Source organism: Pelodiscus sinensis, chromosome 1 (assembly GCF_052426305.1).
Source record: "Pelodiscus sinensis isolate ZL-2025 chromosome 1, ASM5242630v1, whole genome shotgun sequence".
NCBI classification, from domain to species: domain Eukaryota; kingdom Metazoa; phylum Chordata; order Testudines; family Trionychidae; genus Pelodiscus; species Pelodiscus sinensis.
In genome coordinates this window covers 196,447,962-196,463,848 of record NC_143052.1, presented here as the reverse complement: position 1 = coordinate 196,463,848, position 15,887 = coordinate 196,447,962, and the positions used below count along the sequence as shown (strand labels likewise).

Below are 15,887 nucleotides of genomic sequence, written 5' to 3'. Positions count from 1 at the left end.
TTGAAAAGTCACAGGGCTTTAGTCTTATCTCAGAAGCAGTTTTAAATCAGTGAACTGCATTGCCTTCCCTGAAATTGTTGCTAATCTTTGCTGCTGTAAAATAGGAGAATCAAGCCCTACAGAATGTTTAGAAAGTGCAAACACATGCTCTAGTATACTTCACTGAAGAAGGAGTGACTCAGTGGAAACGGAATTGGTTGAGTTCCCTTGGGAAAAAGTTTGGCTGTTTGTTATTAATTAATCAGCCAGTGTCTAGAAACAAATGCAAATTGTTGTTGTTCTTTATGCCTTGTCTGAGTAAGGGTGAACTGGTTTTGAAAATACAAACTCAGTACAAATGGAATTAATCTGACAAAGGAACTCTTAAAAAATAGACATTATTTTTGTCATTTAAGCCTTTTGGGGCATGATCCTGCAGTCCTGGAAGTTTTGTGGGCTTAAGGCACATAGGCCATGGCCCTCAATCCTCAAATCATTACTACACTAACATTACAAATTGTCAAAATATATCAAAGAAGTCCAAAGAGAATTCCAGAGATTTGCAGTGAGACCAGATCCCCTGGCTTGAACTGATTTCCTTCTTCCTTTTGTGCCACTTTGTGAAGCTGCTGCAGCTGCATTGTGAGCTGTGTACAGTAGCTGAGAACCCGATGAGAAGTTTGAGTTTAAAGATCAGCACCAAGACTGGCAGCAGGGATAGGAATAAAGATTCTAAGACTCAGCTTGACTATTATTGCTGGATTTTTTGTTTAAATATGGTACTGCTGGCCTCTCCTGCCGGTTTCTCTTGCACTCTGCCTAGCTATCTGTGGTTTTGCTTCCCACAGCACTGATGGAAGGCACAGGGAGTTCTATCCCTGACAAAATCTGAGAGACTCATGCCGGCCAAGAGCATTCACAGAAAGACCAGCTCTGCATGCCACACCCAAAGAGAGCTGTGTCCATGTGCTCAGTCTGGCTGAAAAGAGTGTGCCATAGCGAGGGGCTCTTCTCTCTCATTGCTCCTCCCCACCAGGAGCCAAGGAACTCGGGAGTGTCTGGAGGCACATGTGGACACTAACTTTTCACATAGTTGCTCTCTGCATCATGTATTGGAAGGTGGTATATGCTCCTTGGGCTGCCACTGACTTGATGTGAATTGCAGTGGTGTCAGTTATGTTAGAAAAATGAACATGTAAACGAAAATGTTGCCAACTGTTGTAATTTTATTGTGAGTCTAGTGTCATTAGGTGATTTTTTTCCAAAGCTTCTGCTCCGAGCTTAAAAGGGTAACATGAGCTTTCATCTAAGAACAAACTTCCCTGTTTTAAGCTCTCATAGTTGTAAAGAAAAGCCAGGAACAATGACATATCGAGTAGTTCAGATATTTGAACTGATATTAAGTCATCAAGTGGAAAATCATGTTTCTATCTGAACACTTATTGTACCTGCTGCTGTTCTTAATAACCCTTAAGATAACTGTATGTGCAAGTGATTAGTGAAAAAATATGTTTATTTTTTCTCTTTTGTCATGGGGTATACACACACCGTCCTTGGGATTCAAGTACCCAAGGGTATGGCCACTGCCTGGTCATCTGTCAGGTTGCTGGCCACGTCTCTTAGTCTATACAAACTAGTCTCTGTCCTACAGTCAATAAGGTATGGCCCTTTAACTCAGGGTAGCATGGCCTAGTGGCCAAAGTCAATACGGGGTGGCCCTTTAATGCAGGGCAGCACGGCCTAGCAGCCAGAGTCTATATGGGGTGGTCCTTTAACTCAGGGCAGAATCAATAAGTTGGGGGAGGGGCAACCACCTCAGTAGGGGGACCTGGGCCCACCCTCTCTACCGGGTCCCAACCCTGGGTCCTGTGAGTGGCAGAACATTCTACCACTCACTTAGCGGGGACGCCGACCAAAACACACTGAGCTCACCTGGGTGGGAGATACCACTGACACCCTTCCTGGGTCACTTCCTACCGGCATTGGAGGGGCCACGTCCCATGTGGTCCTTGGATTCGCTGGTTCTCCAGCAGCTGGCTTCCCCTGATGCTCCTCTGGTGCTGGTAGCAGCTACTAACAGGTAGAGTTGGTCAGAAAATGGATATTAAAATCAACAACTGTCAGCTTGCAGCTGAAAATTTAACATTTGTATTTAGGCTGGGCTCCCTGGCTAGACTACATCTCCCATGATGCATCACGGTCTTCCCTGTAGCTGAGCTACCATGGTGCATCATGGGAACTTCAGTGCAGCATTACAGAAGTAGTCTGGCTGGGGAAGTTTCACCAACAGGAGAATGAGTGCCTGAGACAGTACAGAATGTTTTGTGTTTGGAGAATTGATATTTTACAAAATTGTTCTCTCAGAGGACTCCACAGAGCTCTTCTTCTAACCTTTGTCAGTGAAAGTTACTTTGTCCCCAGACAAGATCATTGCAAGATGGTGACCCTTGAGTGACAATGTGTAAAGGCCAGGGACAGGAGCCAGTAAAAGTGCCAAGAATTAGATGAGGCATCAGGAAAAAGGAATATGTTTGAACATGAGACAAGAAACTATGCATTGGAAGATATGGAGGGAGCAGCAGGCTAGCTGAGAATAGTGTAGACAGTGCAGGAGAGTGGTGGTGGTGGAGGCGGAGTTATAATGTAAAACGTATGACATACAAAGAGGCAATAAAATGGGTAGTAGAATGTTACGGACAGCTGGCAGGCCAGTGAAGGAAGGAATGGACAATTGAGGGACAGGGGATTGTGCAGGAGGAGGTAGAGAAAATGTTAATGATGCAGCTGCCTAGCTGTCTAGTTCAGGAGGGGAATAAAAAGGAATAGAATGGCAGCTACCCTCACCCTGAGGGACAGAAGGCAAGTCGAGTTCTCCTTCACCAGTGAAAGGGGGAGGCCACATTTCTGTGAATTCTGACCCTGAGATAACTGCACACAAAGTGCAAATAGGTGCCTCCCTGCTGAAGGCAAACAAACAATTAGAAAGCAAGCAAGAAACCATGGGACTTTTTTGGTCCCTTTTGATTTGGATTTTGGTTTATAAGTGCATGAGATTGCAGTGCTTACAATCAGATGTATATCTCCAGCCCCAGTGGTGCTATTGCAGCATATACACTGCCTAGATCCAAATTCTAAACTAAGGTGTGTGGCTGTAGAACTTCAGACAATATGTGGCTGCTTTTGTGGGCAGTTTTCTCTGACCTTTGACATGCTATCAAGTCTGGGGCTTCTTTGAAATTTATATCAAGTCAGGGACTCAACTGTCTCGCCCTCCACCTTGTTTCTTATGCTGAAGCCTTCCCCTTCATCCTTGATTTTTGGTATATCTCATTGCAGTTCTGTGTTAGACATGTGTTGGCAGGTAATTCTTCACTTCCTGCAAAGAGTGGGCAGTCTTGGTTGCAAATTAAATCTGCCTTCCCTCAACAGAACCCATGGGAATGTGACAGTGGAAATTACTCCTGGTCCTCTCCCCAGGGGGAATTTCCCAGAAAGGTGCAGTTTTACCCAGCAACAACAGGATGTTGACTGGATTTTGTACCCTCCCTCTGCAATGTTAGGGTGCATATACTTCAAACAAATGGCTGAATGTGAGCTGCCTCTGCTGCATGCCCAATGCTGCTCGTGAGTTACTGCTGAGCCTATAAGGGCAGCCAAATTTGCCTATACAGAACACGTTTCCAGATTTCTTACACCAACGCTTCAGTTGCAAGCAGTGGGAGTTAGCCTGTACAGGATCAGGCCCACAGTCAGTGACTATACAACTATGGGATAGCTAAAGCAGGAGAGGTGCAAAATGTAACTTGACATTCTATTCTGAGAGCGGCCTTGTTTTTAACTTTCTGCCTATTGTGAAAGCTCTCTCTGTTGAGTCAGCAAGAAGACAGACGTTTGCTCTTCTTTAGAGAAGTCATTCATTTGTAGTTTCTATCAATCAAAGCCTGTTCCTCCTGTGAGAATTTTAATTAGTTGATTATTAGTCCCTTCATCCTTTTAGCCTTGCCTGCAGCAGGCTTTTCTTGCTGTTATTCTCAGCCTCCATCTGATGAGAGGTGGTAATTACAAGAGGCACCATCGTGACTACTACTATGTGCTTTGTGGGCTGCTGTGAAATGTCTTGAGCTGCAGTTTGAGCGTGAGCATCTGGAAAGTTTCAGTGAAACTATCTAAAACCCCCTTGTTCTAATTAAAACCAGGAGCCTGCTTCTCCACTCAGTTGCAGCAGTTGTAAGTGGGATAACTCTGCTGAAGTCATTATTATGTAGAAAAGTACCCACATGATTGCATTGCAAGAGGGGAATAAAGTCAGGAAAGGGTTATAGGCATGGACGGTGGGGGAATCTATGTCTGGGGAAGGCAACCCCTCAGCCCCACCTTTTCCACCTGACCCCCGCCCCCAGGAGCCAAGTGCATCACCACAGGGGCAGGTCTCCAGCCTTCCCCTGAGCCTTGTGGGTGGGGCCACTCTTGGCAGTTTGGGCAATGCCTTCCCCTGCCTGTTATACCCACCAGCCATGGTTGTACATTCTACTCTTCCTCTTACTTATGCCAGTTTTACATCTCCATTGGTTTGATTGATTACTAATTTCAGTGGTGGCACTTCTATTTTGTAACTGTGAAAGGAGACTCAGTCTCCTGCTTTGCTAGGGACAGACCAAGTTCTGGTGACACAACTCATGAAAGATGATGCAGATGGCTTATTATGTGCGGCATCTTTCAGAAACTGAAGCCTTGGAGGGGGTGTAATATAACAGGGTGTCTGGGGGCACCACTGAGAGGGTCAAATCAGGGCAAATTGCTTAAAACCAATCTCACTGATGCTGAACACGTTTTCCCAGCCCCAAAGGACCAGCCACAGTCCCAGGTCAATTTACATCTTTGATTTAACCCAAAAGAGCACACTAAGCCAATCCTGTAGAATCTAAAATTTAAAGGTTTATTAATGAAAAGGAAGAAAAGGTCGAGAGTAGGATTGTAAAAGAAAGCACATTACATACATCAATCACCAAGTTCTTGATGCAGACTCTTAGCAGAGATGTAACAAACTGCTGGCTTAGAAGTCTCTGGCATACATCCTATGTTAGGATGGGTCAGCAAATCCTTCCCGGCTCTCTGCCCTTAGCAAAGGTGCTTCTGAAGAGAAGGGCAGGAGTGAAGACAAAGATGGAGGAACCTCAGGATCTTTTATAATTTCGCCCATGCGGCGGGAAATCCACTGTTCTCCTGAGTGATGGTAGCTCCCAAAATGGAGCTGATCACATGATCACCATGTCTTTTTTAGGCAAGAAGCCACAGGGTACCCAGCTATGTTTTCCTTTGGCAAGGGGCCATTGTGTGCTCCTCAGGTGTCAATTGGCAACACTTATGAGCTATTGTCTACAGCACTGAGCAACTGCCCCTCACAATAGGTGGTCCATGTGTACTATTGCCTTCCAGACAGAAAACATTTAAAATACAAGTACAGAGCCCATATTCATAACTTCACATACAAAAATCATATATGTATATGAGTAGCATAAATAAAATGAGTTAAGCATAAGCTTTCATTAGACATCTTACTTGGCCTTTTTTGCACAGAATTTGGTGCAAACACACAACAGTAGGTGCAACAATGAGCTGCATTTTTCTATTAAAATCCAATAGTGTGATGGGGGGAAGGCGTGAAGTCATCTCTTCACAGACATGTGCACCCCAAGGCTGAGTCTGATCCTTAACGAGAATAAATATGGTTCCTGAAATGGAAGAGACAAGGTGGTTGAGGTAATGTTTGTTATCGGAGCAACTTGCGTTGGTAAGAGAAACAAGCTTTTGAGCTACACAGAGCTCTTCTTAATGTCACAACACCACACACATCTTGACATTGATAACATTTGCAGGTTTCTGTCAGTCTGGCTGTGGGGATGTACCATAAAGCAACCTATCTGCATGGCATTTATCAGACTGCACATCTGGGTCTTTAACTCATGATAAGCAACCAGTTTTTGTTTGCATATCTTCTGAGTTTGTTTAGTGTCAGCAATCCATAAATTAAGACTAAATTTCCTTGAGGAAAGACAGTGTTAGTGACTTGAAAGCTTTTAAAGCTCATCTTCTTTGCTTGCTCTGCACTGTATAACCAGCCACACGAAAGGACCACAAATCACACATTTCACCTGCAAATGTATTCAGAAATATACTTGGGATCAAAAACTAAGATCTTAAGCAGGGAGGCTCAAATCCTTAGCTCACTTCCTAGCTTGAATAGCCTGCAATGGTAAGAAGCCTGGAACTCCAGTGTCACCCTTCTGCTATGGAAGGAAGAGAGAGATGGTAGGATCAGCTTTCACAGAGCATTCTCTCTCCCTACGCCTCCACTGGGACCCCCCTCTGGCCTTCTTAGCACAACCAGACAGAGGACAAACATCTATGTCTGCCCGTCCAAACCCCACCTGAGCAATGCAATTGTACCAGATATTCTGATTGGGGATTCTCCACATCTCTATAAGAGGGTGGAGAATTTGCTTCTTAGTTTGATTCTTACAGGAAGAAGCTGATAGACTAGGGATCTGCAACCTCAGTATGGAACCAAATCTGGCTCTTTTGTTATTCCCAAAATACATGCAACTTTTTATATTAAAATGAAAAATTCAAAGTTTTACAAAAGCATGATTACTCATGTAGCTTGAATGCATGTGTAGCCCTTCTGCCGGGTAGGCCTGGCAGGAACCAGGGCTGGGTTCAATATCTTGGGGTCAATCTCACAAAGAACCGGCTCGAGCCCCCACCCAGTGATCTGGGAAATTCACGCACCCCTGGGCGCCTCTGAGAGGCAATGCTTCCCCACTCGCAAGCACTGAGTCTGAGTGTAGGGAAAGAACATTTAATGAAACAGAGGAAGAATTCATACGGCATTAGCTTGGAGAAAACACCACAAACAGAGTTCATAACCCAAACATGAGCCCCCACCCCGGCCAAGATTCGCCCGAAGTCCACCGACTCCCCAAAAGTCTCTGTGCCACCCAGAGTCCCAAAGTTCACCCGCAGGGTTTCACCTCCCAACCTGGGTAGAAATGGGGGTGGGGAGATAGATAGGGGGCACCTTATACAAAACTCCGCTACGCTTCACCAGCTGTCTCGTCCCACACCTCTGGACGCTCTGCTGGGCACCTGTCGCCGCTTCTCGCCTGCTGCCGCTCCACGCCACTGGTCGCCGCTCCTCGCCTGCCGCCGCTCCATGCCACGCCGCTAATGGCCGCTCCTCGCCTGCCGCCGCTCCACGCCACGCCGCTAATGGCCGCTCTTCGCCTGCCGCCGCACCACGCCACACCGCTAGTCGCCGCTCCTCGCCTGCTGCCACTCTACTGGCTGCAGAAGGTCTGGCTCTCAGCCAAACCAGTGATTTCAGCTTAGTGATTTCAACTCTCAGCCAAACCAGTGATTTCAGCTCTCAAATGAATCCAGCTTTCACTGGACTAGCAAACAAAAAGACTCCTCAGGGAGTCTGCTTTAGGTCTGTCCTTAAAACAAAGGGGGAAAGGTGCAGGCTGGGCCAGTCTTATAGCTCACACCTGGTAGGTGTGAAGCAGGCTGACTCAAGTCCTTTAACCCTTTCCCCCAGCTCTGTCTACTCAACTCTGGAAGGGGGGAGGCTTGTTCTTCCGAGACCTCTTTCCATGATGGTGGTGTCTCTCCTGCAAGCACTGGTGGCATGTTTGACAGTTCCCACATTTAGGGGTAGCATGATTAGTGACCCCCACAACAGTCCCAAATTATATACAATTCTCCACATTCCATTCCAACACTGACCCTCCATCAGCCCTGGCTGAATGGGATTTACATAGCCACACCTTGGATTCTCTCCTGAGCAGTGTTTACATGTCAACAGTTAACAGTTAATTACCTTGTAGAGCTAAACAACTGTAGTGGGCACACCCACCCCTCCTTTCAGCTGGCTGACAGCAAGCAGCAGTTCAGCCCCTGCTTACATCCTCCCCCCAGTCAAAAATTTGCCGTCCCGGCAAAATATGTTCCTGATTATACCAGCAACGTGAGTTCTCTTCAAAGGGTCTAAGGAACCCCACTATGGCCTCTACCAGCCTGTGTGCCAGGTGTATCACATCCTCACTAACCACTCCTGGTGCATTGTAAGTTAGCCTGTTCACTGGTTTTATAACCCTATCACGCCTATCGAGCACAGGCACAGCAGGAACTGTGGGGACTTCTTCTGGGGGTAGGGCTGACAAGGGGTTATGTGTAGGTACCCTCTCTTCAGATACATGCCGTTGCACCTCTTGTTGAGATGCTGGGATGTCCAGGGCACTGGGGACACCTTCCCCTGGAACATACTCTCTGTCCACTGACACAGGTGTGTCATCACAAGCCTGTTCCTCTCCCAGAAGTTCTGAAGATGTAGATGGGACAAACTCATCCTCCGAGGTTTGTCTAGGTGAGGACACCGAACCTCCTTCCACAGGCCTAAATGCCTCAGCCATAGGATTCAGAGCCAAAGAAGTGGAGCTCTCTCCATGTCTCATTGATGGAGTCCGGAATCTGGTCTGCATCCCAGTATACTCAATGGGATCATCTTCCTCTTCAGATTCACTCTCAAAGGTGCTGGGTAGAGGGAGATTAGCTTCACAGGACTCACCACACATGATGGGTGGTTGACTTGGCCGGACACTTCTTTTTCGCTGAGGCCCCATGTCATGGTCCATTTCGTAAGGAGCGCCTACCAATTCTCCCACAGGCAGCAGAAGGTTCCGATGTACTGTTTTTACTTGCCCTGGCCCAGTTTCTGGTTTAATCTTGTAGACCGGTAGATCTCTAAGTTTTTCCACCACCCGGTAAGGCATTGCCTTCCATCTGTCGGCAATCTTGTGTTTGCCAGCAATACCCATATTTCGTAGCAGAACTCTGTCCCCAGGTTGGAGCTCTTGTGGGCGCACTCGCGCATCATATCGGTGTTTATTACGGTCTGCATTTTTCCGGGCAGCTGCAGTAGCCAAGCGATAGGCATTCTGCAGTTTTTCTCGTAATCGGGAGACATATTGCAAGTGTGTCTCATAACTCTCGCCATCTCCTGATACTCCAAAGCATATGTCTATAGGCAGCATCGGTTCTCTTCCAAACATCATGAAGAATGGGGTGACCCCTATAGCATCATTTCTTGTAGCATTGTAGGCATGCACCAAAAATGCGACATGCTGGCTCCAGGATGCTTTCTGGTCTGGGCGTAAAGTCCCCAGCATATTTAGTAGAGTCCGATTGAACCGCTCAGGCTGAGGGTCACCTTGGGGGTGGTAAGGTGTTGTTCTGGACTTCTTAACTCCGGACAATCGTAGCACCTCCTTCAAGAGGTGACTCTCAAAGTCCCTCCCCTGGTCAGAATGTATCCGAGTTGGGAGACCATACACTGAAAAATATCTTTCCCACAAAACTCGTGCCACAGTAGTGGCTCGCTGGTCACGTGTGGGATATGCCTGTGCATATCGGGTATAATGGTCAGTCACTACTAAAATGTTCCCCATATTTTTCCTGTCCACTTCTAAAGACAAGAAATCAATACACACCAGCTCCAAAGGCCTGCTGGTGGTGATATTCTCCAGATAAGCAGCTCTGATAGGCAGAGTTTTCCTATGAACACATCGGGCGCAGGTCTCACATTTTTTTCGTACATCTTCAGCCATTCGGGGCCAGTAAAACCTACTACGGATAAGTTCCAGGGTTTTCTCCATTCCCAAATGCCCAAAATCATCATGCAGGGCTCTCATGGCCAAGGCTCTGTACTCTTTTGGTAGCACTAGTTGCGTTCGTCGATTTTGCAAAGGATCTACGGTGATCCGGTGCAGCACCCCCTGTATTAGTTCCAGTTTGCACCACTCCCGCAACAGTAGCTTACCCTCAGGGGTGGATGTGGCAACTGCACTAGGGCTTTTCCCTTCTCTTTTTGCAAGTAGTGTGTTACGGATGTCGACATCTTGCAGCTGTGCTCTCTGCCAGTCAGAAGCATTGAGCCTGGGCAAGGGGGACTGGTCCAACATAATGTAGTTCACGGAGACAGAGGGTACACTCTCAGGGGGTAGGCCCAGTGTTTCTGCAACACACCCATGAGGACTCTCATGTGCCTTGGATTTCTGATAACTACCGTTGCAGATAGCTCTCACTCCGTCTACAGGAATCTCACCAATTTCTGTTGGCTGTGGACGCCGAGACAACGCATCTGCATCTACATTGTTTCTCCCTGATCGGTACTGTATGCTGAACTCATAGCTGGCCAGGGTGGCCACCCATCGTTGTCCAGTAGCATCCAGCTTAGCACTTGTCAGTACATAAGTCAGTGGGTTGTTGTCTGTCCATACCTGGAAATTAGCACCGTACAAATAGTCCCGAAATTTCTCAGTGATGGCCCACTTCAAGGCCAGGAACTCCAACTTGTGGATGGGGTAACGACTTTTACTGGGTCAGTACCCCTCGCAAGCACATGTTGAGTGAGTTGCTGTTGTGGGAAATAATTGTGATTTGTATTTGAGGGCATTACTGTTTGTATCATGGCTTGTCTGTCAGGTTTGTTGGGCCCTGGCCCAGAAGCCTCTAGCTCAGAGGCAGCAACCTCAGCAGATGATTGGGCAAAAGCCCTGGGGCAAATCTTGGAGAAATGTGTGCTATCCCATGCTATGGCAAGCTCCTATTGTAAGTTAAGATTATTCCCTGGGGAAGAGGAGTTTGAACCCTGGCTGAATGGGATTTACATAGCCACACCTTGGATTCTCTCCTGAGCAGTGTTTACATGTCAACAGTTAACAGTTAATTACCTTGTAGAGCTAAACAACTGTAGTGGGCACACCCACCCCTCCTTTCAGCTGGCTGACAGCAAGCAGCAGTTCAGCCCCTGCTTACACATGCATGAACCTACATTTGACCAGTTATGATGTAAACTTCAAAGAAATGTGCAAAAAGATGCAGAAGTCCCATTAAATAAAGTCTGTGAGTATTTTATCAATAATATTAAATTGTATTTTTTAAGTCATGCAAATGAGCATTGTTATATGGCTCTTTGTTGACCACTTGTTCTGAATTCTGATGTAGTTTGGGTCTTTGTTTTGAAAAGGTTACCAGCCCCTGGGATAGACTAATGTCGCAGGGCAGACACACCACCATAATGTCTCCTGATGGTCAGTCTGGGAATTAGCACAGTTCAGTACACCGCCTTCGGATGGTGTCTTGCCCGTCTTCACTCTTGTTATGTCCACCATCTGGTTCTCTGGTTGATTTTGTGATAGCACAGAATCAGCTAAGACTTTGCGTAAGTATCTGGTTTCCCCAGTGTGTCTGAAAGAACTCAAACAGCCCCTTGTTTGCCCACTCTGTACAGGAGAGTTTTTCTAGGCGCAGTGGAGATTGTGCTATCTCCGCAGTCAAAACTGTAGTGATGCCAGGTCTGGATGATGATTGTTATTGTAACCCCTTCTGTTGGCTAGCCCAGTGTGAGGTTATTCAGCATAGGGGAAGCCTTGTGACTTCTTACACCACTATGGGAGGCTAGGCCTGAGGCTGCTTGGTGTGCTCTGCGTTGTGTATGTGTGAGTGCACCTCAGACCAGACCCACTCCGACAAATCACTTGGAACAGGCTTTATTCTGTAAAAAACATAGAACAGGAAAACAGTTCAGCAGCCCCTTCTCTCAGCATGCAGGCTGTGTGCTGCTTCTAGCACAGTCCCTGCTGAGACCCTGCTGGGGGCAGAGGGCACAGCACACAACACAGCCCCCTTACAACATGTTCCAACTCCCACAGTAACTAAACCCCACATAACCAAGTCCAGGTTCTCCCTTTGTGTCACTTAAACTCCTCTCAGGGTACGTCTAGACTACATGCCTCTGGCGACAGAGGCATGTAGATTAGGCTACCTGGCATAGGAAAATGAAGTGGCGATTTAAATAATCGCCGCTTCATTTAAATTTAAATGGCTGCCGCGCTGTGCCGATCAGGTGTTTGTCAGCTCCGCGTGGTAGTCTGGATGCTCCGCGGTCAACATCAAAGGCATTTGTCGACCTCCCAGGTATGCCTCCTGGGATGAGGTTTACCTGGGAGGTCGACAAATGCCTTTGATGTCGACCGCAGAGTGTCCAGACTACCGCGCTGAGCCGACAAACAGCTGATCGGCTCAGCATGGCAGCCATTTAAATTTAAATGAAGCGGTGATTATTTAAATCGCTGCTTCATTTTCCTATGCTGGGTAGCCTAATCTACATACCTCTGTCGCCAGAGGCATGTAGTCTAGACGTACCCTCAGGGTGCTCTATAGCCCTTTTTGGTCCTACCTGTAAAAAACATAGAACAGGAAAACAGTTCAGCAGCCCCTCCTCTCAGCATGCAGCCTGTGTGCTGCTTCTAGCACAGTAATTGGGATGTAGCTGTGTTAGTCTGGTCTTGCTGAAACAAAAGACAGGACTATGCAGCACTTTAAGGACTAACAAGATGGCACAGTCCTTGCTGAGACCCTGCTGGGTGCAGAGGGCACATCCTGGCAGGAAGCAGGAAGTTCTCCCGACATGCTGCAGTTTGTAGTCCACAACTTGTAGTTCCCAGGGCTGCTGCTGAAACACACTGGACCTTGGGCTACATTATGATGGGATTTGTTTAGCATTAGAGGCACATTCACATTTAACCCACATATTTAGGTGTTATCAGTGTAAGGGGATGGGCAATTTAATGCTGAAGTGAGTAAGGGTTTGCAGATGGATTATAATGGAGCCATTCCAATAAAACATAAAGGGATATTGCTACTTTTTAAAATCAGACAATCCATCTGGTTTAGATGATTGCATTTTGGCTAGGCTTATTCTTGTGTTTTTCCCCCCTCTCCATACATAGTTCTCTAATATTTAATTTTAAGGGAAAAGACACTGGGAAAACCAGAAAAGGACTAAATAAGATGAGTAGCATATTCCGTTTTCATAAAAAGATTAAACTTTTATGTGAAGAGATATCAAGGGCAAAGTCTTCCTCCTTGGCTGCTGCAGAAACACATTTTTTATTAAGGAGGATATGTTTAATGAGATCTCTAAAGATGAAGTTGATTTCAGCCAGAAACCTAGCTGCAACTAACCGGTTAGAAAATCTTGGAGTAAGAAACAATGTGTCATAATTTCCAGTAGAGTTATTTTTATTTTTTTGTAAGTTAGTTTTCATACCGTAAAATACACCATATTGTTGAAAAGCTAAGAAGAAGAAAATGTAATTTTCAAAGATGTTTCGAAATGAGTAGATTATCTGCAAATACAGATACTTTATATGTAGAAGGGCCAGTACTAATCCTCAAGATATCTGAGTGGGATCTAAGGGCAATAATTAAAGGTTTAATAAATAATCCTATAAATTGGGAAATTGGGCATTCCTGTCCCATTCTGCTTTTTCCTTTTAAGTAATCAGAGAATGTGACATTAATTGACTCAGAGTGTCTATGATCAGGGAGTAGAAGGATATGCAGCAGTATTCCACTAGGTTAAGTTTCCCATGTAGACATGACTTCAGAGTAACACAGGCTTTGGGTTAATTGTATGAAAAGAGCAGTTCTGGGTCTAAACTTGGGCCCAGCATTAAAGGCTTTAAGCCTTTAAATATGTTAGGGGCCAGAAGCTCAGTTGGTGTAAACTGATCTAGTTTATTTCAGGGAAGCTATGTCAATTTCCACCAGCTGAGAATCTGGTCCATACTTCCAACATTCTCTGTCAAAGCCTTCTCAGAGCCAAGGCTGAGAAGAGGGGCCTCACTGACTTCAGTGAACATAATAGATATTTAATTTAATAGATTTTTAAAATGTTATTGGCAGCTGCAATATGATGAATGAAAACAGATAATCTAGATGAGCAAGAAAAGGTTAAATAGGAGAAAAGCTATTAGGAAATATGTTGGCCTTAATCCTGATGTCCACATTTAATACAGAAATGGGACAATAAGTAAAATCTTCAATATTTTTACATTTTAGTGAGGATTTATGACATCATTAAAAATGGGGATTGGTGTATATTTTATAGCTAGGGCACTAGCTCCTTACTATTGTAAATGTCACAGCTCAAAGAACTCTCCTAATAAATATGCCATTTCACACCAGTTGAGGTTCTAGCACAGACTGTGATTAGAGATTTGACTTCCTTCTAAAAATTCATTTTCTAGCCATTTAGACTTGCATTTTCTCTGCTTTTGTCATCCTCTAACAGCCAAAGCAATCTCTGTAATATTTGTGCATGTGACAATATAGTTTTTGGGGCTGATTTTATCATCGAGGGCCAGGTTTTCAAGAGTGCTCAGCACCCAGCAGTTCACCTTGAAAACCGGAGGGGATGTTGGGTGCTGAGGTCTATTGAAAATCTGTCCCTTGGTGATTTCAGAGGATCAGGCCCTTTCTCAGAAGAGAAAGATATCCCTAAGAGTACATCTAGACAATGTTCTTTTTTCGAAAGGAGATATGCAAATTCGGCACTAATTTGCATATCTTCTTCTGACTGCTTTTTCAAAAGTGGATTTTTTGAAAAAGAAGGCAGTTTAGATGCGGTTCTTTTGGAAAAAAAAGCCCCCTTTTTTGAAAGAACCCTGCACACCTCATTTTTTGAGGTAGAAGGGTTCTTTCAAAAAAGGGTTTTTTTTTTCTGAAAGAACTGCGTCTAAACTGCCTTCTTTTTCGAAAAAAAAAAAACGCTTTTGAAAAAAGCGATTGGAAGAAAATATGCAAATTAGAGTCAAATTTGCATATCTCCTTTTGACAAAAGAACGTAGTCTAGATGTACCCTTAATGTCTGCCCAATGTGCTGCCTATAAAAAGCTCATATCTGATGTGCTATACATTTTAAGCCTTAAAAGGTTTCAGGCTGGCTGGAAGTATGTCCAAACAGGGATTAGGGACAACATTAAAATCTCCTCCAAGAACAAGAATACCCTGAGGGGGAGAGCAAATATCAGACAAAACAAGAGAGGCAATTCTGATCAGCTGCAGGGGGCATGTATGTGCTTCCTCAGTTAATTCTTTCACAGTATAATTCATTAGTGAGGGATACATTTGTCATCAGCTAGCCTTTTATCTCTGGAAAGGCAGATTTTTATGTAGGAGGATAGCAGCTCCTCCAGTTTATGGGTGTTAAAAGATGTAAACAAAAATGTGTCCAAACCAACCTTGAATGAGCTTTTCTTTTTCTCAATTGTTACTTGCAAATAAGCTCTCTTTTATTACTACTGGGGCTTGCTTTACTCCTGTGGATGCAGGATTTGCACTCTGGCCCCTTTTGCACATAGACAAGCTGCATCTATGCAAGGAATCCACCCAAGTAGAGGACAGCTTTAAGCTCTGTCTGCAGCTCAAGAGGAGGTTCTCCAGGAGATGGATGAATCAATACCTATCCCATGTGCCCTGAACTTGATCCTCCCTTGCTACCTCTTTCCAATTTGTGGGCTCCACCTGGCACCAAAGGTGTTGCAACAGGCAATCTATGCTGCTGTACTCTGTTCCCAGGAGCAGTTTCCTCTCTGGAGGCTCTGCCAGTAGAAGCAGGTGGATCCAGAAACCACCCATGGCTAAGGCTACAGGCTACACCATGGTATCACTGAGGGTGGAGCTTTATAGCTGTGCATAATGCCTCCTGGAGAAGTGGGGCAGAACATCCACCAGCCTGGAAGAAAGTACAGCATGATCTTGCCACCTACCTAGGCACACCCTCCCAGAGACTATAGCAGTCACAGCAGCACTGCCTGGAAGCTGGCCCAGTGCTCTGGGGAGGGGGAGGCTTTGTCCGTATTTGTTGGGAGATTGGCACTTTAGAGATCGTTCTTCTCAGGCTGAATTTAGTGGGTCTAGTAAAGACCCGCTAAATCAGACACTGATTGTGCTTCCATCAACTCGGGTACTCCACCGGAGTAAGGAGAGTAAGGGGAGTTGAT

The 15,887-nt window shown here is 45.5% G+C and overlaps 1 long non-coding RNA gene across 1 annotated transcript in view; it reads right to left on the bottom strand.

Moving 5' to 3' along the window:
- Window positions 1-4,723: 4,723 nt before the first annotated feature.
- The window catches only part of LOC112543825 (uncharacterized), an 82,538-nt gene continuing 71,374 nt past the window's right edge, over window positions 4,724-15,887 (bottom strand). The window contains exon 3 of the long non-coding RNA XR_016348086.1: window positions 4,724-5,711. This is a non-coding gene — a long non-coding RNA (uncharacterized LOC112543825). The remainder of the gene's footprint in view (window positions 5,712-15,887) is intronic.